The 27067-nt window shown below is 46.4% G+C and overlaps 1 long non-coding RNA gene across 6 annotated transcripts in view; it reads left to right on the top strand.

The window, feature by feature from the left end:
• The window catches only part of LOC134160313 (uncharacterized), a 130399-nt gene that overhangs the window by 9941 nt on the left and 93391 nt on the right, over positions 1-27067 (top strand). For 5 of the 6 annotated variants that reach the window (XR_009963507.1, XR_009963506.1, XR_009963505.1 and 2 more), the window contains exon 2: positions 16500-16650. The exons of the other annotated variant lie outside the window; for it this stretch is intronic. This is a non-coding gene — a long non-coding RNA (uncharacterized LOC134160313). The remainder of the gene's footprint in view (positions 1-16499; positions 16651-27067) is intronic. 6 annotated transcript variants of the gene reach the window in all.

Here is a 27067-nt window from a genome sequence, read left to right as displayed (position 1 = left end):
AGGGAAGAAAGGATCAAGGAAACAGGAGGTGTCCTAACAGGACTATGGGAGCTGACCAGGTTGCAGACCATTTTGTGCTGGTTCCTCACCCCTGTGTGGTGTTCCTGGTGCTGCTAATTCATGAGAAGGTGGATGTGTGTTTTCAGGCCTCCAGCTCTACATCTGAATGTATGCATGGATTTCTTCTGAAGACAGACACATAGCAACAGCCCAAGTATGTGTGCATGACATCTGCAGCACTGGAGGGGTGTTCAGTGATGTGCTGGAAATGAGGTCACCCTGTGCTGAACAGGATACTGTAATGTTGGGTGGCAGCATTATATACTCTTGAGATTATGGTAGGGTGTTCTTTGTTGGCTGATGGCATATGGCTATCAAATATGAGCATAGTATAACCTTGTGAGACCTTTGTAGTTCACATGTACTGCAATGATATAATGAGACAGCTTTCTAGTGAGATAGCAGGGCTACCCACTACTGGAGGGGTTGGGAACTGAGGAACCTGGAGAAGTAACACTCTTATTTGCCTGGATATTACTTGTTAGCCAGGGAGGTTAACCAGTCAATGCCTAAATAAGCTCACTCCTTTGTTAAGTGATTTATTAAATAGTAAGATTTATTCCAATAATTAAATAGAGTTTATTAGTGTAGCAGATTAACTGGAGAATGCCCTAAAGACACCTTAGTGTGGGTCTGCAGCTCACTGAGCTGCCTGAGGTCAGTCTCTGCTGGCATCAGAAATGCAGTGCTTGTGGATTCCTGCGTCTTCAGCTTGCTCTTAAGCAAGTGTTTGGGGCTTACCTTTCATGAGGAGAAATACATGCTTGCCTGAGCATGTCACTAGCCAGTCCTTGGCCTGACTGAAAACATGAGGAGTTCCCAAGCCAATTATACCTGCACTAATCATAATTTGCTCCTTAATCTAAGAGTATTTGCCTCTGTGTCTGTGTTTATGTGAAGCTGCTGAACAATTTGATTAGGTGCTTGGAATAAACTGTGTAATTATGCCATAGATATTCCTGATGCGTGCCTTGTTTTCATTCTCTCAGTTATCACTGCCCATTGTTTTAGTGCAATAGCACACGCTGCTGTTAGAACTGGAGCTCCATTGTGCTAGGTATTGTACAGGCACGCAGTAAGAGGCGGTCTCTGTCCTGGAGAGGTTATGGCTTTACTGTTGTACAACAGCCTGTTACAGTGTCTTTATAGACATTAGTACCCATAATAGTTCCATGGGTTCCATAGTGGAAATGGCATAGCAGACCTTTTGCCCTGTGAAGGCAGTGGTGTTCCTGACTTCACCTTTGTCCGTATTCTTCCAGCATTACCAGTGCTGAGGTGTTTAGACAGAATTTTAGGACATGGTAGTTTCAAGTGTGCTTGGAACTGGGTGCTTCTGCTTTCTCAGCGAGTCCTCCTGAGGGTGGAAGTGTAAAGCCAGGCCATCCTCTCATCCCCACAGCGTGGGTTTCTGTTTTGTCAGATGTATTTTATTGCGAGCTGAATTCTTTCCCAGCTTTTGTGTGCTTCTGCAGATTCCCTTGACCTCGTGCCAATCAATGATGAATTGAACAAGTCTCCATCGAAAACACTGCAGAAGCCAGAGGAATGCCAGCCTCGCTGTGTAGTGCATGAAGTCAAAATATTTTAAGCTTAAGAGTGATGGGTATGGTTCTTCTATTTCAGTCTGCTCCTTCAGATTAAAAAGCTGCTAAAAGCATCAGCTTGTCTTGATGCATCTGCTGCTTCATGACCAATGAGTGGCATGTCCAGGACTGGAGGCTGTGGGTAGGAGGATGATATTTTGTGATAAATGTATGTGGTGGTGGTTTATGTTCAGGAAGTTGTTTTTAAAAGTCTCCTGCAGCAACTGATCAATCTGTTGGAGATGGCTGAAATAGCATCCAGCACTCCTTGACTTTGAGGAACACGGAAAGCATAAAAGGCCCATAGACCTCTAACATATGCAAAGTCACTTTCTGGTTATGCCTCTTTCTTGCATTCCCCTCTGCTGTGCTGTTACTGTGTTAGATTGGCCATAACTGCAGAATATCATTCTGTAATATGTATCAGATCTCTTATTAATTCTGTAACAGTTCTTACAGTTTTGTGGCTCTATGATTAAATCTGCAAAGCATTTATATGAAAAACTATAAAGTAACAGATTACTGTTATTTTTCACTTGCCCTGCGTTCAGTTTTCAGTGTCAGAGGTTCAATGAGCCACATTCTGTGGTGATGGGAATCAATGGTGGTGGAGTTGATTGGTTTGAATTTAATGGTATGAGACTATCAGGATTTCCTGAGTAAATTGGAAGACTGGAAACATGCTTAAAGACACAGCTGGTAGAACCAGTCTGTAAAACCTTTGAAATGATGAAAAGGCATAAATATCAGGCTGCTTCCTGTCAGACTCCTGTGATCTGTCACAGCACCAGCGGGAGGAGGAGGAGAGGAGCAGAGGCTACAAAAGGCAACCCATATTTCTGGAAATGGCTGGTGGGACTTGGAACTGGTTTTAGCTCGCATGAAGCTGTGGGACTGAGGCCAAGTGCTATTTCCGGAATTTGAGGTTGACCCACAGCTGGGATTAAGGGCTTGAGTTTCATTTGGTTTAAATCTGAAGTTGAACTTAGTTGACATCCACTTAGTTGGGATTCTAGGAAATCAAAGCAAGCGTCATTGACTGACACGAGACGCAGTTTTCAAATACATTTGAGTCGTATTCCAACAACAAAATGAGAGCCCAAACTGGTGATGCTTAAGTCTGACCTCAGTGCTCTCATATCTTCTGTGTTTTGGAACCTGGGGAGGAGGGAGGCATAGAGGAGAAAAAGATGTCTGGCAAATAGAAATTCAATTGGCTTAATGTACAGAGTATTTTGCTGCAGCCTAACTGGAGCCTCTTATTAAGAATCTGATGGCACTTCTAAACAGGGAGCGCTGCTCCCTTGGAGGGGGCAATCTCCAATCATACACCAGCATTGCTTCTGACATATTTATGACTCCAATAAAATCTCCCATCTGGTATATTTTAAAATAAAATTGAAAATTTATCACTTCCCCTTAGTTGGGTTGTCGTTCTCCCCCAGAGCAGATAGCCAGGCTGAGATTGCTGCAGCGGCAACCTGTCAGCCCACGTTAGGCTGAGGTGTGAGTTAAATTTCAATACTTTCCACATTACAGCTGTCTGGGGTGGGGAAATTGCAAGGAGAAAAGCAGAGAGTCTGTTATTCTTATTCCTTAGTCTCTCCTGGTTGGTTTTGGTTCTGTTTTGGTTAGCTTTGTTCACACCACAGTGCACCTAGGGGGGAGAAGGTACTCCCCTTTTATCTGGGTTTCCACAGCCTTTACTTTGTCAAAGGCACCTGTGTGAAGGGGATGAGGCAGAAACTGGGTGCTCTCTCCCTCTATGCTCTGCCATTAGGCTGGGCTGCAGGAAGAGATCCTTCTCCATATTTGTACCGGGCAAGTTTATAGCATTTATAGAGCCTGTCTTAGAGGCTGTAACTTCTGGCAGAGCAGAGATAAAGGAGCGGTGCTGGTTCTGAATTCCCCGACCAAGGACCAAAGGAGAGGTGTGCCTGGCATTTTGTTTCTCTGAAGTTGTACAGCTGTATCTGGCTATGGATGTTTCCAGGCAGCACAGTGTGGATATGCCTGGCTATCCAGGCTTAGAAGCCTTTATGATGAGTTTAGGTCAAGCACTTTGAAGCAGTTTGCAATAGATGAAATGATTCACCTGCCACAGGATTGCTTTGTGTGTCCATAGCTGAAGTGGGTCTGAAATGTGAAGCAGCTGAAGCTGAGACTAGTGCTGTAGCTGCCTGCCAGAATGTGGTTCCCAGGGGATCACTGGGATGTCACATTTAGCCCGTAGTGGACAGAAAGAGTGGAATGGGGGTGACATGCGGGTAAGGTGCTTCCTGGCAAAATTGTGAGCAGATCTTTCTCAGGTGGAAGGCTGTCTCTACACCATACAGGGCCCAGGCAGGCAGCAGTGTGTTCTGCCTTATGCTTTTGATTAATGCTGGAGTCATGCCTGGCTGGCTGGCCTGGCATTGCCCACTGATGCATTTGATTAGGTGCATTTGTTTCTGTTTAGATAACCATCCGACTGTAAAATTATCAGAGGTCTTATCTGGGCAATATAGGGGAGTAAAATGCCTTTATCCTCCACCTCCTGCAATTGCTTCATTGCTTAGAGTTACTGTGGGACTTGTGACAGGTACCCCCCCACTGTAACGCGTAGTAAGGTAGGAGAGCACAGTGGTGATTAAGATGCTTGTGTGAAGGTTGCAGTAGTTTACCCCCCATAAGCTCAAATCCTGAGTCCCTTAATCAGGGGAAAAGAGCAGGAGCACTGCAAATGAATCTCTAAATGGTCTTGTGGCTGGTTCATGGCTGTCCTGACAGTGCTCATACATAGTTATAGGCTGGGTCTTGGGAATGCAGGTGCCTGCTCTGAAAGAAGATTGAATTCCACACATGGTTTATGAGCTATAGGTATTGAACCTATGTGAGGCCAGCTGCGACCTCAGCCCATGCTCCATGTGCTGGGCTCTGAGCTGCAGAGTCAAATGCAGCCCCCAGTATTTTAGGCTTAATAGATGCAGCCTTCACTTGAGGCTTATGAATTCTTTTCTACGGAGCACATATAAAACTTATGCATGAGCTGTGTATTTGTGCAGTGTGCTTCTTATTGCAAAACAGTGCATTTTGTGCTCCTGTGCAATGGGCTTTTGTTCTTCTGATGTGTATTTGTGCAGGTGAACATATGGTTAAGGATCTGCCTGTGTGCATTTGAGCATGACATTAGTGTATGGATAAGTCTTCTGACAATACTGTGTTTGTTTATGGTGCTGTGCTTCCACCAGTGTACATTTTGTACACATACAGCGCATAACTGCATGTCATTGCACTCTTGACTGTTCATTCCAGAAAACAGGAAACCAGAACAATTAAGGGTGGTTTTTGAGTGCATCAGATGTATTATTTCCTTTCTCAGCAACTGTACATTTGCTAATGTTGAATTTATTCTAAATGGATGTACAGGTACAATTCTTGATTTAGAAAATCATTGTGACGTAGAGTGAATGAATGTTTTCTTTGCATGCTCCCTCAGTACACAAGCTCTTGTTGGCTATAGAAACAAGAGGTGCTTTGCACTGAGAATAACCTGTGTCTGCCTTACGTGCTCTAAATGTGTGTTTGTGAAGGGGGGCTTATGGCATGTGTGCCCAGTGTGCAGTTCACGTGTGGCTGATGTCTAAGAATCAGTGTGCTCACTTTGTGTCTGTGCAGGGTAAGCACATATTTCCCTGCATTTGCCAGCAGAGGTACAGGAGTGTTGAGTCTTCATATTGTTAAAATAACACAAGAGTTGTCCACATATTTCCTGATTCTTTAAAATGTCCTCCAGCTTCCATGGTTTAAATTTCGAAGTGTCTGTCCAAGTGATCTATGTCAAAACATCAGGAAGGATATTTAAGCAGTTATGTCAGTGGAATGGAACAAAGTCATGAGTTAATGCTTTTCTGATGCTGTATAAAAGGGAAAATGGTGAAGAAGAGCCACAAGTGAAATACAAAATGAAGCAGAGCAGCCAAGGTAAAGTCAGGAGGTTTGTGCTTAAATTGGAGACATCTGCAGCAGAAGAATGCACATGATGAGATTTCATTTTTATGCTTTCCTATGATCATACCATCCTGTTGCAGATCTGGGACCCTCTCGGGCCAGTCCCCAGGAACCAGGAAGGATGATGTAGCCCTCCTAACCTTGTTGCTTCCTCTTGGCTGTCCTGTCAGGTGCTTTGAAAGTGAGTCAAGGCCTTCATTATCCCACCATTTCTTTTCAATGGCATTTAAAAAGACCTGACACAGAGTAGGAATGATTGAAGTGCCTGCTGCTTTTCTCTGTAATTATCCAGTTTCCTTGTTGGGACTGAAATTACTGCCCTGCAAGAGTACAATGTCCCTATTACCACGTAAGAGGAAGCCAAACACAAACCTGCCTGGCTGCAGCTCAGGCCATTGTACGTATTCATGCATTAAAATGATTTTCCTTGGCTGTACTGTGCAATACGTGACCCAGACTACAGTGGTGGAGCTAGAAGGAGTGGTAGATGGCTGGGAAAAGGAGGCGGAAGGAGCACAGGGAAAGGAGATGGACAGAGAAAGGGGATGGCAGGAGGAAAACAATGCCAAACAATAGGACAATGTCCTGAAGACAAGGAGAGGGGAGTCACATGGCTTTGGGAACAAGGAGCTGTGAAGAGCTTGGGAGGGCCAGTGCACTTGAGAGTTCTCTTGGGATGGCTCTGTCAGAACCAGGTTCATTACTGTCTCCAGCCTGCAGGGTCAGTGCACCAACCTGAGCAACAGTGCAGCTCCATGCTCTCTACCTCCATGGAAGTGGTAGTGTGCAAGTAGAGTGCTTGAAGATGCTTACAAGCTGCTTCTCTCCTTTTTCCTACATGGGTCTTTTAAAATGGTAACAGTAGTACACTGAAATAAGGGAATATGGTCCCTGAACTGTAATTAGTCCTCAGACACCTTTTGTTGCAGATTGCCCAACTGAAGGCCTTGCCTGTAGCCTGTGGTAGGAACAGGAGGACAAAAGAACAAATATGGGAAAAATGAAGACTGGCTTGAAGTGAGAGGAATCAGATGATGGTTGAGGCAAAGCCTCACTCCGTTATGGTGTGCCTTCTGCAGTGTTTGCTTCTTAGAAGGTGCTCAAGGAGCATTGCAGCCATTGCCAAGGGAAACGAGATCTGGAGACAGGAGGAAACACAAAAACTGGGAACAGTAGAAGCTTTCTCAGCCATTTAGCAAAAGGCAGGAGTGTGCCAGGGATGGTGTGAGACACCAGAGGGAGCTGACAGGGATTTCTGGAGGTAGTTTTTAGCCAGCTACTGTTTTGTCTTATCCTGAAGAGTCCCCGTCTGTACCTGGACTGTAAACTCACCTCCAGATGGATGCTGGAGTGTTAGTGGATGTGCAAGGTGAGAGGAGGAGGGAAAGAACGGGAGGATTAGGCTGGAGATCAATGCAGTAAATTACTCCCATGCTCTCAGAGAGCTTGCAAGCTCTCTGTAATAAGGAAGGAGGCAGAAAGAGCTCCTGCGTGCAGCCTCTGAGGTGTGTGGGTAAATCCTGCTGCAGCCTGGGGCATTTTCATGGAGCTCAGCTGCCTGGCCCTTGCTTCCCGCTTCCCTTGGCAGCCTCTTCCCTGCCCCCTCTCCCTCCAGTTCCTTGTGACAGGCTTATAAATCCTGGGACCCCTGATGCTGGAATGTCATTTTGGCCTAGCTGGAATTGTTTATAAGCACAGAGCTCTGATGCTGTCTCCAAAGCCTCTGGAGAGCTGAGAAGGGCTATTTTTCATGTGATGCTTTTGGAGAATGCTATGGGAAAAGGTCAAGGGACAGAGTGGGAACGAGTAGGTCACATACTCATTGGTTTAGGGCACCACAACAACATTGGTTCTTTAAGATCTCAGAGCCTGCATTGTAAAAATAAGCACCTCTCATTGAGCTGCCTGGGAAAGAACAGGGCCCTGCCTGCAAGCGGATGTGCACTGCGTTCCTCTGCGTTCCTTCTCCTGCCTTGGCAGTCGCCGCGTCTCGGCAGCCCTGTGAACCGGACAGAGCCCTCAAACAGTGAGCAGCATCTTAAACAGCCTCTCTGCTTGCTGCTCTGACCTTTGTAATACAAGGAGCAGTTGTGTGAGAGCAGGGGCTAGCCTGATGCACCTGACACGGGTGGCTGTCTTTGAGTGGGGCCTGGGAGCAGCACTGCAGGATTCCTCCATCCATCCCTGTGTCTCCGTGCTGGGTCTGTAGGCAAAAGGAGCCCAGTCCTGAGCAGCTCTTCAGCCTTTGTTTTTGCATGTTATCTTTGCTCATTTAAATTGGGGTGGGGGGAAGCAGTCTGAGAAGGATTGTCTTGTTCTCCTTTCTTCCTCCTTGATTCACACATACTAGAGATATCAGCTGGAGTGTGGGGAGTGTGTGAAGGAACAGGAAGCAGAGTGGTGAGGTAGCAAGTCATTTACATTGGAGATATAAGCTGAATGTGCATTTCCCTACACTGCTGCCATCAATCACACAGATTTCCTGTAAGCTACGGAATAGAGGAGTGGAGTTCGCTTGCTTCCCGCTTCCCCCGGGAATGGAAACACTCATTTGTTTCACTGCCTAGAAATGCTGATCTCTCAAAACATTTATTGTTTCAGAGAGACATGGCGTTCTGAGGCTGGATTTTTCAGCTTCCTCTTCTCTGGTGTTCGGAAATGTCATCAGATGTCCTGCAGACCTGGAGAATTGCTCTGCTGGTGCTCTAGCTCTGTTAGGGATGTAAAGGTGCTGCTGCAGTAGTACAGAATAGCCCATGGCTGGCTGAGCAGATGCTTTACTGCAGAGCACTGGCAGATACCCTCTGTTCCCCATCAAACCGGTTGCTTTAACTTGTTTATGTGACTTGGCACCTGATCCAGTGAGGTGAGGTTTTCAGAGGCCTGTGTACTGCTGTCATTGGAAACCTTTTAGGGACTTCTGTGGGGCTTACAAATCTGCTGAGAGAAAATTGCCATGGGGAATTACATGGAATAGACAGATCAGTATGTGCTTGCTATTTAGCTCCATTGGAAGGGATGGGCACAGTAGTAGAAACAGTGTGGGACTGGGAAAGGAATAGAAAAACAGGAGGAAGGAGTAGAACAAATAGGAAAGTGAATGAAAAGTCTGTCTCTTTCTATAGCAAATAGCAGAAATTAAGTAAGTATGGAGGAATTCAGATGGCTTTGCCTGTAGTAACAGGACAAGGGGTAATGGATTAAAACTTAAAAAGGGGAAGCTTAGACTGGATATAAGGCAGAAGTTCTTTACTGTGAGGGTGGTGAGGCACTGGAATGGGTTGCCCAGGGAAGTTGTGAATGCTCCATCCCTGGCGCTGTTCAAGGCCAGGCTGGACAAAGCCTTGGGTGACATGGTTTAGTGTGAGGTGTCTCTGCCCATGGCAGGGGGGTTGGAACTGGATGATCTTAAAGTCCTTTCCAACCCTAACTATTCTATGATTCTATGAAGGGGCACAGTAGAAAATGCCCAACTGTGTATTCATTCACCTTGTGATAATGCTAAGGTCTGGTGAACTTCTATGGGGTTTAGATGGTATCTGTTCTCTGATTAAGAAACAGCTTCCTCTCATTTAACATCTCTCATTAGCCAATTTCTTGTCCTACAGAGGAGATGCTGATTTAATTCCTGTATGGAATCACTCAGGCTATGGTCACTTTGGGACTCATAGATAACCAAAGGCATAAAACTCTTGTGTGACTTAGGAAGCCCTTGTTTGGTTCTGGCATGGTGTCTATGAAGCTTCTGTGATATGGCTGGGATTGGGATGTTGTCAGTATTCAGTGCAGTTACTATAATAAAGAGGCTGATGAGGCACCGTGTCCTTGGAAGCACAGTTGTGGCCAGGAAGCATCTCCTGGCTGTGGGGTACCAGAGCCCTGTTCCCTGGGGTGGGGTGGGGGGTGAGATCAGCAGCCTTTATGAGCTCAACCACTGGGTCTGGGCAGTCGCTCACAGGGGAGACCTGTCGGGAAAACCCAAGGGCTGGAAGGAAATGCTGCTGCTGACTCAATAGGCAGAGCTCTTCCCTCTGTTGATGTTGGAGCTGAGCCATGCAGACACATCCCTCCGTAATTACCTACTGGTTACTTATAGCCCATGTTTTGTAACCACTAGCATTCCTGTTGTCCGTGCACCCAGACGTGCGAGGCTAGAATCCATACCATGAAATCTGGTACCACACAGATGCTCACAGCCTCCAAGAAACAAGGATATGTTTGCCTCTAGAACGAGGCATGGTTGGCCCACATGTACACAAGTCTCAGGCATGTAGAGATGTCATGACCATACAGACTGACCATGGGCAGTGCTCACTGCCATGGCTCCTGTGCTCTGCTGGCCCAGGAAAGGTGGTGTGCACATGAAACCCCAGGAAGATGTGTCATTAACCACTCGGTTTGAGATGGGCGAGAGGAGGTGATGTGAGGTGGTAGTGGTTTGGTGCTCTGGGGAGCTTGTGGGATGGTGTAGGTAGCATGGGTTGGGGAAGCGATGAATGGGGATGGCAAAACAACATGACAGAGGGAGAAAAATCTCGGCTGTGGCCCACATTAAGCAAGAGAGACCCTTAGCGGTCACCCGGAGAAAAACAGTGGTGCTGAGTTCACTGCTGTGTGCAGGATTTCTTCTCCATTTGCTCATCTCAAACATGAAGTCACCGCGTGACTTTAGAAATAAAAAGTAGCTTTGTTTTCAGGTGTGTTAACTGCAGTAAAGAGTTTCACTTCTTTTTCCCCTTAATGATCCATATTGAAATGGGAGGTGCTTTGTAAAACTGACAGATTTTCAATCCATATTGATTGCCGTATGATTTTGTGTGTTTCATTGCAATTGCTGCCTTATTCTGAGAAGTTACTACTTCAGATCTTCTTGTAAATCTATTTCCCCTCTCTTGTGCTTCCATCCAGCCACTCTGGCTACCTCTTCTCCCTTGCAGCCCTGTGCTTTCGCCTCTGATAGCTGTTCATGAGAGCAACCTCTCTGGAATTTGCTCAGGTATCAGCAGGAAAATCATCCCCATTCCCATGCTCTTCATGGGGTTTGCTCACTGCCATCTCTGTAGTCAGGGACTGCTGCCTTCCAGGGCATCTGTTGTGGTAGCTTGATGAATGACAGAAAAGATGGGCTGGACATCATGAGGGGTGGCTCGTTTTCGGTAAGTCACTTTGGTTAAATCACTTGGAGATGTGCAAAACAAGGGTAATGGCCTGGCTCACCTTGGCAAAGAGCTCAAAGAACTCGCCTGGAAAGCGTTTTCAAAGAGCTGTCCCTGTGACACTGCCTTCTCTGCCAGCTCCAGCAAAGACAGCCTCTCAAGACCCCTCTCAGCACTCTGCCAGTAAGATTTCTACTGGTCTATAGGGAGCACAGCATTATATTGCAGGGCTCTTCCTTATTCCTCTCTCTTCCAGTGATGTTCAGTAGTAGTACACAAGTTACCACAAAATCATCATTACTATCGTTGGGTTGCTGTGTGTAATCACTGCTCGGTGTGTTCATGGAGTCAGCTCTTTCCTGGCTTCCACAGGTCTAGAAAGCTGAGACTTCAGCCCGAATTCCCTTCCACATTGTATCTATTGTTATCTACCAGTGCTATAAGTCAATTTTTCTGAGGTCATGAGCTGTTAGATCAAGAAAAGCTGCAACTGATGCTGCATACAAACAAGTGATAAGCTTAGAACCACCATGGGATCCCCAACACCTTCTCTGTAGTTGGGTAAAGGATTCCAGCAGAGATCAGACCTTAAAAGTTAGTGTCTTGGTCACTGTTAGACCTCTTCACAGAACCTACTGCCTTTGTGTCTGTAGGAGACAATGAGTGTAAAGCAAGTGGTGGTGGTTTCCTTAAGGCCCCCCTCCACTGCTCCTTTCTTGGTATGCTGCTGACACAGATCTTCCTCTTACTCATTCAGTGCACCTGCTCATATAAACTAGGCTGCGTAGGGTTTGCTCAAGCTGAGCTTGCGTATGGTAACAGAAGCAACACCCAAAAGCATATTCATGGGCTGAGGGGAGTCATCGGTATGCAAAGTGAAGCCTGACTTCAGCAGCTCCACAGGTGACCCACAGAAATCAGTGACTAAGTGAAGATGTGCCTGTAGTTAAAGGTCAAATCAACTGATATAGGAAATTGCAGGGATATTTTAGAGAGTTAGTGGTCGAACAGGAGGCTTTCCTATTCAGTCTGCCCATGTATCATTATTATTGGCTTATATACTCCGTATGAACCTACCTATTTATCTCTGTGTGCTAAAGGCACTGCACTCAGATTCAATATCACAGAAGACAAACTGACTTGCAATGTGAATTACCACTTTTTGTTCTACTCGAGCCTCCAGGACAAGCTGCCTTGTCTTCACTCCTGCTTTAATCCCAGTTTACTAACTTGCCTGCACGTAGTTTCTTTTTCCTGTTCTTAAACTCATCTCTGTGTAACCAGAAGGAATTAAAGATGGGTATGAAGGCCTCTGTGGTTAGGTTTCAGGAAGCTGCAGCGTGCTGAGTCGGAACTGGTTAGAGGGAGCCGTGTAGGAAGCTGGCAAATGGATGGACAGCCCTGAGGATGTCCAGTGAGTCTGTGCATGCTTCCAGCCTGTTGTTGTTGTAATGAAAAACATAGTCACACAAAGTGTTTGTATGATGGCTTGTTACGCCACGCTGCATGCCTGGAGAAGGGAGTTACTTGGTCAGAAAGACAGGTATGGATGAATTTTTGTCTAACTTGCGAAACACAGATGCGATCCTTGGCAGGGTGTTCTTCCTCCCAGCTTTCTGTGTGGCATACCTCCCAGAATGCACCGCCTGGCACATTACTAATACCATTCTGTGTTCTTGGCTGTTCCCCATGGCTTAGGGGCTCTAGCACAGTCCCAGATCTTCCCCAGAGCGCTAATGCAAGCAGGGCTTAAGAGGCTTGGGCAAGGCCAATGCGATTCAAGAGAAAGCTGAAGTGCTCCCCAGGCCTGACAAAATAACTGTGGTGAGGTTCAAAGTTACATTGCAGGGGAGGCAGGGTTCTGTGGAGCCTGGGGGGGGCTAATCAATGTACATTCATCATTAATTTATGCATGTAAGGGGGTTTTGGAGTGGAGTTGTCATGCTGGTTTTGATAATGCTAACTCCATCCACCCTGCCAGCTGCTGCGATGTCGTGGTAGTTTGTGTTGCTGCATGCAGAATTATGGTGCTTTTGTGGGAATATTATGTTCCCTGAATAGAGCCCCACAGAGCAATTTGCTTCATCCTTACAAACCCATGCAAATAACTGGCAGTGCCTTACAAATACAAAACAATTGAGAAAATAAATGTATTATACTGTACATCTGTGACAAAACAATGCTTTCGTGTACAAAGAGAGAAATGTGTTTGTTTAACTTACAGTCTCCCATTTGGAAATAAATACATTCATTTAAATCAAAATGGGACCTTCTTCACTATTACAGTATTTTGCATGCCAGATGTAAGAAATATGCTGCTTGAAGAGCAGACTAAAGACTTGGAGTGGTTGATAGTACCCAAAGCACGCATGTGCTGGCTTCTTCTAGACGCTATTTCTCTTCCTGCAGGGTTCCTCTGCACTGGAGTGGGAATCTTCTGGCTTTGCATGTGAGGGATGGACATATAAGAGGTTTGGGAGTGTGCTTCACCCTTGTGTGGCAGCCTGATGTGCTGTGCACACAGGAGAGCCTGTGTCTCACCTGGTGGCGCTCAGAAGAGGGTGGAATCAGTTGCCAAGCATCACAGCTTGGCATTGCTATGGCCATAAGGCAGATTCTCTGCAAGAGTTGAAGCAGCCCAAAAGATGCTTGATCTTTCCAGGCTTTGTGATAAGCATTAGTTGCATTTACATGCAGCAGTAGAAGTGTTAGCTGGGGGAGGCATAATCAATACAATACAGGTTGAACGTTCCAATATTTGTTTTTAGATGTGCCCCATCTTGTAATTTTCATCTTTTTAAATGGCTGAGCTCTTGTAATGGAAGTTTGCTGCAGTTCAGTTTACACAGAAGCTTAACATCAGCAGCCAAGTTTGTTCTGGGAGTTAACATTTGCATTTTTGAAAGCAGCAGCATAATCCACGGCAAAACCGGAGGAGAATGGCCTTCAATACAGCACATTACAGCTGCCTGCTGATAGGTGTGAACGTCCTCAACAAGGTGCTGAAATTTGATGTGGGTAGTTTTCCAAGGCTCTGCAGACTTAATTGGACAAAACTGAAGATCATTGCTACCGGTAGTAGGAGTTGCAAACAGGAATTCTACTCTGACAAGAGCATTAGAAGGAAAAATAGCAAGAAAAAAACAGCAGCTACATCTGTGCTTTTCTAACCTGACTTTTTAATAATAATCATCATGTTCAGACCAATGGAAATAACTGCTCATATTATAGATAAGAAGGAAAGAGTGGAGTTTTGGCCTGTGCAGGCTGACACACACTGTCATGTAGTGGTATTTTTCATGCGTATCGTCAGGTCTGTGCATGTGATAGTATTTGTGTGTTAGCAGCTGGAGGGCCACAAATGCTGAGAATCACAATTCAGCAAGTCTAGCATTAATAAATACTCTTCAGTTCAGCTTGAAAGCATCATGCTCTGCATCTGAAGTGTTCTATCCATCTTGTTGTTATATCCAGCCAGGCAGAGGACTGGTTATGTGATACCCCCAGGAAACGTGTGACGTTTCTGAAAGCCAGCACCTCTGTATTGACTGATTGACCAGCAGGGCGATGCAGCAAACGTAGTTTGGCCTAGCTCAGTTTTTCCTCTGGATTGATTAATCAAATACTTGAAATAATTGCTGTAGTTGTGATTAATGTCAACTGCATAACTAATTACCCAGGTGGTTAAAATGACTCTTTCTACTAAAAATTCCCCAGCTGTCAATGAGTTAATTATTTACTTTGCTCACCCCTCTCACCTCGTTGTGCTTGTAAATGCATGGAAATATTGATCTTGGAACCAAGTTTGGTGTTACCCATGTTGCATCAGTTTCATTAGGGGTTTCATTGTAGCCCTATGTGCTCCTTTGACCAAGCACGTGCTCTTTCTGCTTTGCTTTTGTGTAAATTGGGAGCATGGGGCTGAGAGGGACCATTGGGATATAACTGACGTGCAGGGTTTGTAGGACTTCGCTGCATTAGCACCGTTACTACTCAGCCTAAACCACTGCTGGCTCCTTGCAGCAGTGCCTTCTTGACCACATCTCTTGGTAGCAGAATCTACCACCCAGTGGCTGTTACTGTTAAAACAATCATCTGTTTCCTCAGTGAGCTGTTTCCTTCCATCAGCTTCAAGTCACATCTTATTTTGACATGTTCTCGGTCTGTGAGTACATTTCCCCCACATGCACATGTACAAACCATGCTTTAATTACATCCCTGGTTGCTCTAACAGCTTTCTCCACCGTGACAACACAGTGTCAGAAGGCTGATGCAGAGGAGACATCACAGTGTTCCCTCTGTGTTTGGCGTGGCTTGACATAGAACACTGGTCTGTGTCTTACTGTATCCCTTTCATAGAATCATTACCTTCCCTAGCACCAAGGTCAGGCTGACAGGGCTGTAGTTCCTCGGCTCCTCCTTCTGGCCCTTCTTATGGATGAGCATCACATTTACTCACTTGCATTCACCTGGGACCTCCCTGGTGAGCCAGGACTGCTGATAAATGGTGGAAAGTAGCTCCATGAGCACTTCTGCCAGCTCCGTCAGCACCCTTGTGTGGATCCCATCTGGCCTCATAGACCTGTGTGTATATAAGGGGAGTAGTAGGTTGCTGACCATTTCCCCGTGGATTCTGGGGGCTTCATTCTGTTTCCTGTCCTTGTCTGCCAGCTCAGGGGGCTGGGTACCTGCAGAACACCCGGGTTTACTATTAAAGACTGAAACAAAGAAAGCATTAAGTACATCAACCTTCTCTTCATCCTTTGTCACTGTGTTTCCCCCTGCATTCAATAAGGCTGGCGATTCTCTTTAGCCCTCCTTTTGTTGCTAACATATTTATAGAAACATTATCTATTGTCTTTTATGGCAGTAGCCAGATTCAGTTCTAGCAGGGCTTTGACCCTTCTCACTTTCTCCCTGCATAACCTCCTCCTTGTAGTCTTCCTGAGTTGCTTGCCCCTTCTTCCAAAGATCAGCAGCTCTTTCTTTCCCAAGTTCCAGCCACAGCTCTCTGTTCACCCAGGCTTGTCTTCCTCACCACTTCATCTTTTGGTATATGGGGGCAGCCTGCTCCTACACCTTTAGGATGTTTTTAGCAGGGGATGATTAGACCTGCAGCCTTGGAATGGGCATGGCTGGTGCTACTGAAGCAAGAAGCTATTTGTCATGGGACTCAGTGGCTTCTGGTACTCAGTTCCATGACTCTGTAAGTGCTGAGTGCCAGGCGGGAGCTAGCAAAGTCTGCAGTGCCTGTGAACATGACTGGTGCCAGGTTGGATGTGCAAGACCTGTTGCAGTGGCTGTGCTCTAATGACCCAGTTCTGATGTGGTCGATGCCATCATGGGAGCTTGGCTGCAGCTCAGTCACTTTAAAAGTTGATATGTTTTATTGTAGTTTCTGAACGTGGCTGTATTTTCTGGCAGCTGGATAAAATAGCTTTGAGAAAGAATAGCAGCTTATAAGTGAACATTTTTGATGTCAACATTCACTCCAGGCTACTAACAGCTAATCGGTTTAAATTCCTACTTGGCAAGTGAAATTCCTGTCTTGCTGGCCTTTCTTTTTAGCCCAATTCTCGTAACTGCTACTTGTCTTTCACTTCCTTTCCTTCTAATGTGCCTGGTGCAAGAGATGTGTGGTTGCTGAGGTGTAGGATCTGGTGTGGTTTTGAAGGTACCCATGCTTGAGCCTCTCTCCTTTTTATAGGATCTGTCTTATAGGAGTGGAGGAGGGAAAAGAATGTAAAAGCTGGTGAAGCTTTAGCCCCTGCCTTCAGCACAGTTCAGCTGATGAAAGCCAGCAGTCATTGCTCTCAGCAAGGGACCCGATTCCAACCGTCATGCTTGGACTGGGACAGGTGGGTAGTGAAAATCCATGGGGGAGCCATTACGGGCCATTCCAAGTGAATGAAAAAGGAAAGAAGCAAAGCTGCTTGTGAATAGGGAGAATCAGGAGAGCAAGAGGTAGACGGGCTGATGAAATAAGGCTGTCTTTAACTGTGAATAAGTAACAGCATCACAGGAGGCATTCAGGGCAGCAATTCTGGGGGGATAAAATGAAGGTTAAAGAATTACATTCAGGATTAGGAGAATCGGAACCCCTAAGGTGTACTCAGTGAATGCTACAGTTAAAGGGAAAGGCAAAACCGGGTGTGTCTGGAGTAATGTCTAGTAATTAGATGTATGATGCATATGTGTATGACACACTATATCATCTTTTAACACCTGTGCATATGCTATCTATTACATGTACATATATCATGTCCATTATACGCATTTATTAGCAGATTAGGTGTTACAATATATGCAGACTAATTCCTGGGATTTATGGAGGTGTTAGAAGTTGCTGTGCCAAGAAAAGGGTTTCCTCTGGCAGCTCTTTACTCAGGCTTTTCTGTTCCTCTGAGCAACTCGCTGTGAATGCAGCCTTTGCTGAGACTGTAGGTTTGACTGGAGCTCCTCCTGCCTTCCCTTGAACGTTCAGGATGGTGCAGACTGTTTGAGCACGCAATGCAGATGCTGGTGAATGAATGAAGTGGAAAAGCAAGAACGAGGGAGCTTGTCTTTTTCATCCTTTTCAGAAAGCAGAGGAAGGCATTAGCAGCCTCCAGAGGGAGTTTCTCTTCTCAGCTGGTCCCTAGGCATGGGGAGCTGATGCCTCAGGGAATCTCTTGACGTATGAGCCTATTTTATTCAGTTCTGTCATGATCCTTCAGAGGGTATTTGTTTCCTTTTTGGTTTTAAAAGATTGGGTTCACTGTATGCTAATTTTGTGTGAGGGCATCAAACCTTGCAGAGGAATCAATGCACCAGAACAAACTCACTTGCAGCTCTGCTAGGAGCCTGTACAGCACTCTGCATACCAGCCCTGAGCTCTGAAGTGAACTTCCCCATCAGGTCTGAGACTGATCAGCTCTAACCACACAGCCGCATGTTTGGTGTGAGGACCAGAGAACACAGGCATTCCTTCCCACTTCTAGATCCCTATCAGGTCTGCTTTGTAAGGGCTGACTGAGTTGTTTTGTGAATCTCAGCAATAAAAACATGTCCACATTCACCCGAATAATGGAAAGAAAAGGTGAGAGCACGAAATGATTATGCGGGTGAAAGAAAGGAAGACTAGTGAAGTCTGAGAGATGTGGGCTGGTGAGCAATGGGCCTTGTGGAGCAGAACGAAATGCATTATTATTTTTAATGGAAATTCAGAAAAGGCTTTGTAGACGTGCTGGGCAGAGGATGAGTAGAGAAACTGCTAATTCTATTTCATAAAGATGGTGGGAGGGAGACTGCCTTTGTTCCACAGCTCAGGGAAACGGATGTGGCAGCTGGAAAGGACTGTCTGGCAAGGGATGGGAGGCATCTCGCGTGAGGATTGCACCTCACACCTGCCAGTTTTTCTTCCCACTTGTGCCACAGAAGTCCATGGTGCTGGTGGGAAGCTCTGAGCTCCCTGCGGAGGGAAGGAGATGGCTCAGGAATTTCAGTGAGGTGCCAATGCCCCGCTGGCTTCAGCCTCAGACCTGGTCACACTGCCTGTCTTCTCTGGCTTACTTGGACTCTAAGCAGTCTTTCTGTCCCAGGCCGTGCTCCATCTCACATCCTGCCAGTATGCTTGAGGCTTTCTGCTCTCACCAAACTTCGTGCATGTGGGATTGGATATAAAAATAAAAGGGTCTCTGGAAACCAAGAGCTGAACTGTTAATGACATTTGCTCTGGGAGCATTAAGGCAGGAATTGCTGCATAGCAGTTTTGCCATGAGACCCAAATCTGTTTGGAGGTGTTCTATATAAGTAGGTTAACTGTTTCTTCCAAATTACAGCTAGCTAAAGCTATGCTTAGCTTCGTGCTCATGAGCTACAGGGAGGGATCTCTGTGTTGGTTCTGATGCCATCTCCAGGGAGCAGCAGCCTTGAGACTCTCACAGATGCTGAGGTCCTCTCCTCCTTTCTTCTGGGTTGGGTACCTAAAGCTCAGTTTGAAAAAGGACAGTGATCTGGCTAAGGGTATGTGATGGTGGTGTCATACCCATTGTGTTCAGTGCTCCTTACAGAAATGGTCCCTATCTCCTATTCCAGAGGCTGCTAGAGAGTATGACACAGATTTTAAAAGAATATATAATTAAAAAACTCAATCAGTCTGTGTCCATGGGGAAAGCATTCCCAAGAAAAGCATTTGCTGAGAAAGAGCATGTTCTCTGCTTCAGGCAGAGTCAGAAGTAATTAAACATGCTGGTGAAGCTCTGGGAGAGGGCACTCTTTGGGTAAGAGGCTGATCTCTTGGGTAAGAATCTCAAACCTGAGAATAAATGGTTCCAAGAGAGGTGGTTGGTGACATTCTGCTATGGCGATGAAGGCACTGGAGGTGGTTTTACCCTTTTACTGCCTGAAGGCAGGGACAAGTGGCACTGGTGCTAACTCACTCTTGAATTTGCAGGCAAAAAAGCTTGACTGTGGGATCCTCAAGGCAGTGAGTTATTGAGATGACCAGCAAAGAGTGAGTTAAGGAATCAGAGATGTATCAGACATCATCTGGATGAAGGTAGAAGCTTAGAAGGAGCACAGCTGGACTGAGCCTGCAGTTCTGTGTGTCAGATCTGAGGTAAAATGCAGCTTGTTGATATGATCCAGTTCAGTTTCAGGAGCCAATATGTGATTGTGAGAATGAAAGAGAGTGCAAATACAGGGTTGAAAGACAAATCTAATGCCAATTTAGCTTTTATGCTGCAGTTTTTCTCTGTATCACAAGGATGGGTGCATACCATTCTCCTGTTTTTTGAAGGCCTTAGTGCTGGTGGTGAGTTGTTGGGGAGTGAGATTTTAAAGTGTGAATTCCATGCACAGATTCTCCAGGGGCCTGCACAACACCTACCCAAGGCAGCTTCTGAGGCTGAGGGCTGGCTAAGCACCTAATGTAGATTGAGGTGGTGTTTATGGTCTGTGATGGCTGGTGGGTTGTTATTTCTGGAGGATTTAACCACCCTGGATGCATAGCACAAGCTTCTCTAGCATGAAGTTGTACTACACATTGTGGAGATGCTGAGGGCACCTGAACCACTGCCTAAGTTCCCTGTGCACAGCTGCTGGCCAGCCAGATGGTGCAGGAGCAGGGCAGGACCACTCTCACCTGGTGAGAAATCAGTAACAAATAATGTGTCTCAGGCTGCACTTGGTCACTTGTGCCAAGTCCTCTTCTACTGCAAGGTACCTGTGCCAGGATGGGCTGGACAGTCTGTTGGGTTACATATTGCCATTTTCCTTCTCTGTGCCTGTGTAAATACTGGGCATTCAGCCTGACCTTCACCTGGCACTTTAAGGGACAGTCTGAGCAGTGCCAGGGTCTTTGTGACTGATGCTCTGTGCCCTGGTACAAAAACCAGGAGCATTTGCTTTTCACAGCTCAAGCTGCATGTTGAGATGACAGGGCCAGGGCTCGCCTACCCTACAGCCCACAGACATGAAGCGTTTGCTTTGTAATGGCCAGTGCCCAAGGCCTGATTCCTATGCAGGGTCTGTAGAGAGGGGGAAGCAAGAACAAAAAGAGAAAGAGGGGTTAGGATTTGCTTTCTCCGTGGCAGTTCATTCTTATCCTTTGTGCGTGTGCTTGCGGAATGCAGGGATGGAGGGGATGCCACTGCTTCATTCAGTGCTCCAGAGGACTAATGGACGTTGACAACTGCAGCACAACATGGAAACTATTAAAAAGGGAGGACTGATTAAAGCCTCAACCATCCCAGCATTCCCCTGGGCTCTTAACCCCGTGTTGGAGCTGAGCAGCCTCGCACTGCCTCCTCCCAGTCTGCACAATTAACATCTCGTGTCACTAATTGATTCCTGTGGTGCTCACAGGACAATTAGAATTTAAATTGCCTTTTACAAAGGTCATGAAAACATGATAAAAGACGAATCTATTAGAAAGGATCACTCAGGAGTCTCTCTTCTTTTCTGCAGCACTGGCTCTTGGTTATCATGCAGACACAAGTGAGGGGAGCTAGGAGAGCAGTTCATGCCTTGGGTTCATTTCTTGATTGTAGTTCATGGCAGAGGCTCAGCTCCGTGTGACTTGTGAATATTCTTGTACTGAAGATGGCATTTAATTTTTGTATGCCTCTTTCAGAAGGGTTTTGTGTCTCTGTGTGCTATCCCCTCTCTGTCTTTCCTGATAAATGTTGAAATAGCTGGCTTTGCATGAATTCACTGTGGGGAGAAGGGCAGGGCTGTTTGTAATGGAGGGTGAAAGATTTGCCTTCACAGGGCAAAGCTGTCATAGTACCAGCCTGTCTTCATTCCCAAAGGGTGGAGTAATGAATGAAAACCTGACACAACTCCCTGGAAACCAAAGGCTGTGAAGGAAGAGGCAGCTGGAGCTCTGTCTGCATAAGGATGCATATAAGGATCTGAGTACATGGTTCAATCACTCTAGCTATCTGTAATGTAGTCCTCAATAAAGAGGCCCTAGAAGAGAATGCATGAGCACAAACATGTGAAAGCATTGCTTCTAAGCCCACCCTTGCAGTTTTCCCATCTGGAGCTGATACCTCTAGGAATGGCATTCAGCCTGGAGAAGAGAAGGCTGTGTGGAGACCTCATAGCAGCCTTCCAGTATCTGAAGGGGGGCTATAGGAATGCTGGGGATGGACTATTCATTAGGGCCTGTAGTGACAGGACAAGGGGTAACGGGTTCAAACTTAAACAGGGGAAGCTTAGATTGGATATAAGAAAGAAATTCTTCACTGTAAGGGTGGTGAGGCACTGGAATGGGTTGCCCAGGGAAGTTGTGAATGCTCCATCCCTGGCGGTGTTCAAGGCCAGGCTGGACAAAGCCTTGGGTGGCATGGCTTAGTGGGAGGTGTCCCTGCTCATGGCAGGGGGGTTGGAACTGGATGATCTTAAGGTCCTTTCCAACCCTAACTGTTCTATGATTCTATGACTTTAGAAACCTATGGAACTCCTATGTGAAACCATCACATCTGAGCTGGGTGCAAACCCTGGATACAGGTGCCTGTCGTATCATGGCTTGACAAGCTGTCTGAGTTCTGCCTCCAAAGTAGAATATGGGTGTTCAGAGCGAGCTCCAAACTGGGAGCTGGTATTTTGCTGGCAAATGGGAATATTCTGAGTTGTTACAGTTATGGTAACACTCCTTCCTCTCTGTCACCCTCATACCTCAACAGTGGGAAGGGAATTAAAACCTTGTGTGTCAGGTCTAAGGTAATGTCTTGTCATTCCAGTAAATCAGCCTGGAATGGATCTTGGCAGGTTACTTGTTTTATCTACCTTCTCCAAGGCAGGATAAGGTCTACCTGTAATCAGTTATCCAGGAAACCTTTTGTGCAGGTTCCTTTGTGATCCAGTGAGGACTGGCATGGGGGTTAGATTACCCCTTGTAGGATCTGGCGTATCACACCTGGTTCTGCCTCAGAGACATTGCTGTAGACTAGCTGTATTTCAGGTCTGGATGCAGGGAAAAGCAAGCTTAAACCCTGCAGTTTAGTTGTTTCTCTTCTGTCATATGTCCCAGGTGTGGGTTTTGACAGGGAAAACAAAGTCTGAGAGCCACTGCTGTGGTCCAGAGCCAGCCTTCTGTAGCTACACCAATATTTCATGCTCAGAGAGAAAATCTAGCCAGAATACCCAGCTGCCCATCCCATCCTGCCCCAGTGGCATCCCATGAGAAAGCAAGCCGGCTGGCTATTTGAGGAAGTCGTGTCCTTTCCAAGTCCTGCCTTTGACTTCTTGCTATTCTGGTTATTGAAATTGATTTTGCACTCCAGGCATGGGATTTTCCATTGCCAAGTTTAATGTTGGAGATAATAGAAATTATGTTTCCACTAGCGCATAAATCTCAGGGCTGTTTGTGCTCAGATGACTGGTCAGTAAGTACAGGTGAAAATTGCTCCTGTGACTGTTTCAGTAAAGTGTATTATTGTTTAAGGGTTTATAAAGTGTGTTTAACCAGTTTACACATTTCTAGCAGCCACTGGGTAGGTGATTATGGGGTTTATTTTAGGAGAATAAATCTAAACCTCTAAGCAAAGCATCTAATTTCTCCTCTTGGCCGTGTGGTAAATCAGTTGGCTTTGGATGTTGGCCACAGAGTGAGCAGCACGACCACCCGGCAGTTGTGCCATACCCCTCGGCTGTGCTCACTCTGCAGGTTTGTGCTTGGAGAAGCCAGCCTGTGCCACAGATCACAAGGATCTCTGCTCTCACACACCTCCTCATGCGGGGCAAGCGTCAGGCTTTGTACTGGCTGCAGCGCAGGCTGGTCTGCTCTAAATCATTAGTCAGTACACATAGGACCTGGCTTTGAAAAGCTTGGGAAAGAACAAGCAAAGGTGAATCTCTTGAGCTGTAAGAGCAAAACAGTCTGAGAAGGTTTCTCAGCTCCCAAGAGCTAATGGAGATCATGGCATTAGTGTCAGGCCCACAGAGATCAGTTACTGAATTGTGGCCTGAAGGCACTGTAGCCTTTGGGGTCCTCGTGTCCTAACCCACCAGTTTTTTCTGCTCCCAGGAGGAAGAGGGACTTTGCTGTTCCTTTTCAGGGTTCATGAGAGAATCTCCCACTCTACAAGCATAAAGGAGTGGGAGGACGAGCTCTGGAGGATGGAGGGGCTAGAGCATGCATCCACTTCAGAATCTGCTCAGCTCTGCAGTCCTCACCTGGGCGACAGTCCTGTGATCCAAAGGCCTTGATCAGCTTCTCAGCCAGCTCTGTGTAACCCAGCCAGCTGGCTGCCAACCAGCCCTGCTGCCATCTGCTACCCTGCGCCTCTGTCGTGTCTGGGACCTGGATGCCAAAGATGCTGCTGTTCTTCCTTCCTGAGGGAAGCCCAGACCCCGATAACTCAGGTGTTCTCCAGGCAATATTCTTCCTGCAGCTAAGTGCCAGCCTCACAGAGCCAGGGCATGCTGTGTGGTGATTAGAGCGCTGCAATGAGTGAATGTATGCAAGACACTTCTCATGCGGCTTCCTGCCTGCCTTGAACCCGTATTCTTTTATGCTTCGCACATCTCGTGTCCTTGGCTCAAGGAATATCATTAGTGTGTGTTAGGTAGTGTCCAGCATGGTGAAGCCTCAGCCTAGGTGTTTTAGGGTATTGCTGGACAGTTAAAAATGATGGACTTACCTTATTTTTGCACTCGCATGCATTTGGCCGTGTTGCTTTTCCAGATTACATTGCTTCCCTCCCAGAGAGCTTAACTTCAGCTGGGAGCAAAGGGGCTCAATTTATCTCTTCCTTACCTCGCAGGGGTTTGGTGAAGCTCAGCTAGCAAAAACTTGTAAATTGCTTGGAGATCATTAGAGGAAAAGTGCTGTAGAAGAGCAAAGTATTATTTATTAATGTGCCTCTGTCTTACAGTGCCATAAATATCAGGGTTTTAATTGTGCAGACTTGTAATCTGAGTAGCTTCCTGGATCTTTGCTTTTCCTTTTGGTTTTTTCCCTTTGATTGCTCTGGTAAATAATTTCATGGAGCAGTCACTGCACAAAGCCATGCAGGAGTGGTGTTTAAAAGCCAAGTCTGTCACGGATAGAAGGCAACAGGATGCCACAGTATGACTTTCGGCTTCCCTTTGGCTGCTCTAATCTCTGCTGCCTCAGTCTTATCCTCTGCATCTAAACTTGCTTTTCCTCTGTCCTCATTTAAAATCTCACCTCTGCTTGCGATGGGAGTGTGTGAATCAGCATTACAATGCTGAGCAGAGATCTTACACTGTGAGAGGGTCTGGGTCACTGCAGCAACTCTGGCCATGCACACTTTCAATTCGCAATATACCCACTTTGGGGCGGGACTTGAACAATGCAGCTGAAGGGCAGAGGAGGGAGAAAATCCTTCCTCTCATCCCACTAACTCCACTTGGCAGGGGACATGGGAGCTGGCAGTGGCTGAGGGGCTGCACAGCCTGCCCAGCTCTCCAGGCCATGGTGACAGCTCCTTCTCTTGCAGCCTGTTTAAAGCAGGGTGTGAGGTGACTGTGGTTGCTCCAGGAGGAGTCTGAGCACTCAAGAGACAGTTAAATCTCTCTTGTGGAAGTGCTGAAGTCAGGGTTTTAACCTGCATCCGAGAGCTGTCTCCAGCCGGGTGATATTAGGGGTGTATCGGTTGCCATCTGGCCCATCCCAGCGGTATTGGGCTGGGATCTTTCAGGTGCTTATCTCCGAGACTGGGAGAATGCAGCAAGCCTGGTATTGCAACAGACTGATCTGCAGAGGCTGATGTCAATGCTGTGCCTGGTGGGATGGTATCAAGTGATCCAAAGAATGACGTCCAATGCTGTGGTGTGTGGGCTTAAACCCAAACCTTTTGTGCAGCATTTCTAGTGTGCAATGAGGAAATTCCTTTCCTCTTTCTCTCAGTCTCCCTCTCTCTGTTTTGTTTTTAATTGCCTCAAAAGCATGGCAAGGCTCAGTCTGCTCCTGGTTTCCCAAGTGGATGGGCAGCCAGCTGCTTGATCGTGCATTTCTAAGCTCTGGGATAGGCTGTTCTAATACATTGTACATAGGCCTCTGAGATTACCCTGTTTCATACAGAATTCAGCAGGAGCAGCAGCAATTGTGTGTGTTTCTATTCCTTCCCAGCTCTGGCAGATCATCACCAGCTTTTATAATGTTTGCACTGGCTGTCAGTGAAATATAGAAACGATCTGAAGGCTTTGCTTTCTTCTGGGAATAGATATGAATAGCACAATGCTCTGCCCTCCACGTCTCCCACACCGCTCATACTCCCTGCTCCATCTCAAGCTTGCTGTAGGATTCTGATGATTGCAACATAACCATCTGATATCACACCCAAGGAGATAAAATCTCATATACATCAGTATTGCAAGGAAACCTTTGGGTAGAGTGAAGAGCATGTCTCCAAACAGTCCTGTGGTATTATACCTCATGTGTGGTTATCAGGCAAGCTCTCTCTGGTCATCACAAAGGCATGGAGAAGGGAAGAATATCTGCTGTTGTGACCTTCATGCTGAGACCATCACTGAAATCCGTAGTCTCCAAGGGGTTGGCGGCAGAACTTCAATCTACATCCAGCTTATCCCCCAGTTGTAACCATCTGCCTTTTTTTGCTGCCTCAGACAGTCTTAGTCTCATTCAATTAGCAGCATTCCCCCAGGGACACAATTACACTACCTGAGAGAAGAAGGGGAACAAATGGTCTGTGCTTCAAGGGAGGAGAAGGAATGTCAGGTCCTCATTCAAGCGCGGTGGCAGACTGGCCTTTCCTCATGAGAGAGCTCTAACACGTTTTAAGAGAGGAAGTCACTCATCTGCTGCTGCTGAGACAAGCATCACTTCCTGGGGCTCCAGGGGTAAGCGTGAATGCATCTGCAAACGCTGAGGGCCAGGATATGTGTGCCAGGGAAAGATCTCCAGTAATGATTGCCCATTACATGGGCAACATCAATCAGGACAAGCCCTAGTCCCGTTAGCTATGCCAACAATCTTCAGTGGCAGTGATTCACACAGTTTTGTTTCAGATATGTGGTCTATCTTGAAAAGATGCATTTTAAATATAAAAGGTCTTTAAAGAGCTGTGTTTGTGCTTCCAGAAAGGAGATCCATGTTTCAAAGGTGTAGATGAAACAACATCAAAGTGAAAAGTGAAGAAAACAGCACCTTTTTTGACTCTGAAGATCCAAGAAGTATTTTGAAGCCTAGAGAAGAGCTTTGCAACAGGAAATGTGCTTTCCTCATGCATTTTGGCTGAGATTTCCAAAGATCTTTGCAACATGACCACAAGCTGGAGCTTGGGGAGAGAGTGGTGGTGGACTGGATGTGGAGGAGCCTCAGCAATTACAGTGCTGCTGCGTTCACTGGGCAAGCTTTGGTGTTGCAGGAGGGAGATGGAGCATGGGTAGCAAGAGAAGAAGTTGGTATTCACAAGGATGCCCTCAGCAGCATCTGTAAAGCCAGGGACAGTGACTGGACTTGGCCTGGGCTTTACTGAGGATGTGTGTAGAATTCAAGAGTTAACTGAATTCATACACTGAACAAGCCCTGATGAACACCTGAATCCTGTTGCAGCTCAAGATCCTTTGCCAAAGGAGTGATCTCTGTGCCTGTGGGATGGCTTCCGGCCTTGCCTGGTGCTGAAGAGGTGGAGATGGAGACTGGTTGTGCTAGGGCCTTGCTCACGCAACGCTTGCTAAAGTCACAGAGTTAATGCCTAGTAAGAGAGCTGGTATAGACTGTCAGCAGTGATACCACCCTGTCCTGCCCAGCCCAGCTCTGAGCAAGCCTGGGCTCTCAAAAGCATCTGCATGATCAGG

Source organism: Pezoporus occidentalis, unplaced genomic scaffold (genome assembly GCF_034315485.1).
Source record: "Pezoporus occidentalis ecotype Australia unplaced genomic scaffold, CSIRO_AGI_Poc_V1 ctg159, whole genome shotgun sequence".
NCBI lineage: Eukaryota > Metazoa > Chordata > Aves > Psittaciformes > Psittacidae > Pezoporus > Pezoporus occidentalis.
The sequence above is the reverse complement of the archived record's forward strand: the minus strand, read 5'-3'. Positions and strand labels throughout refer to the sequence as shown.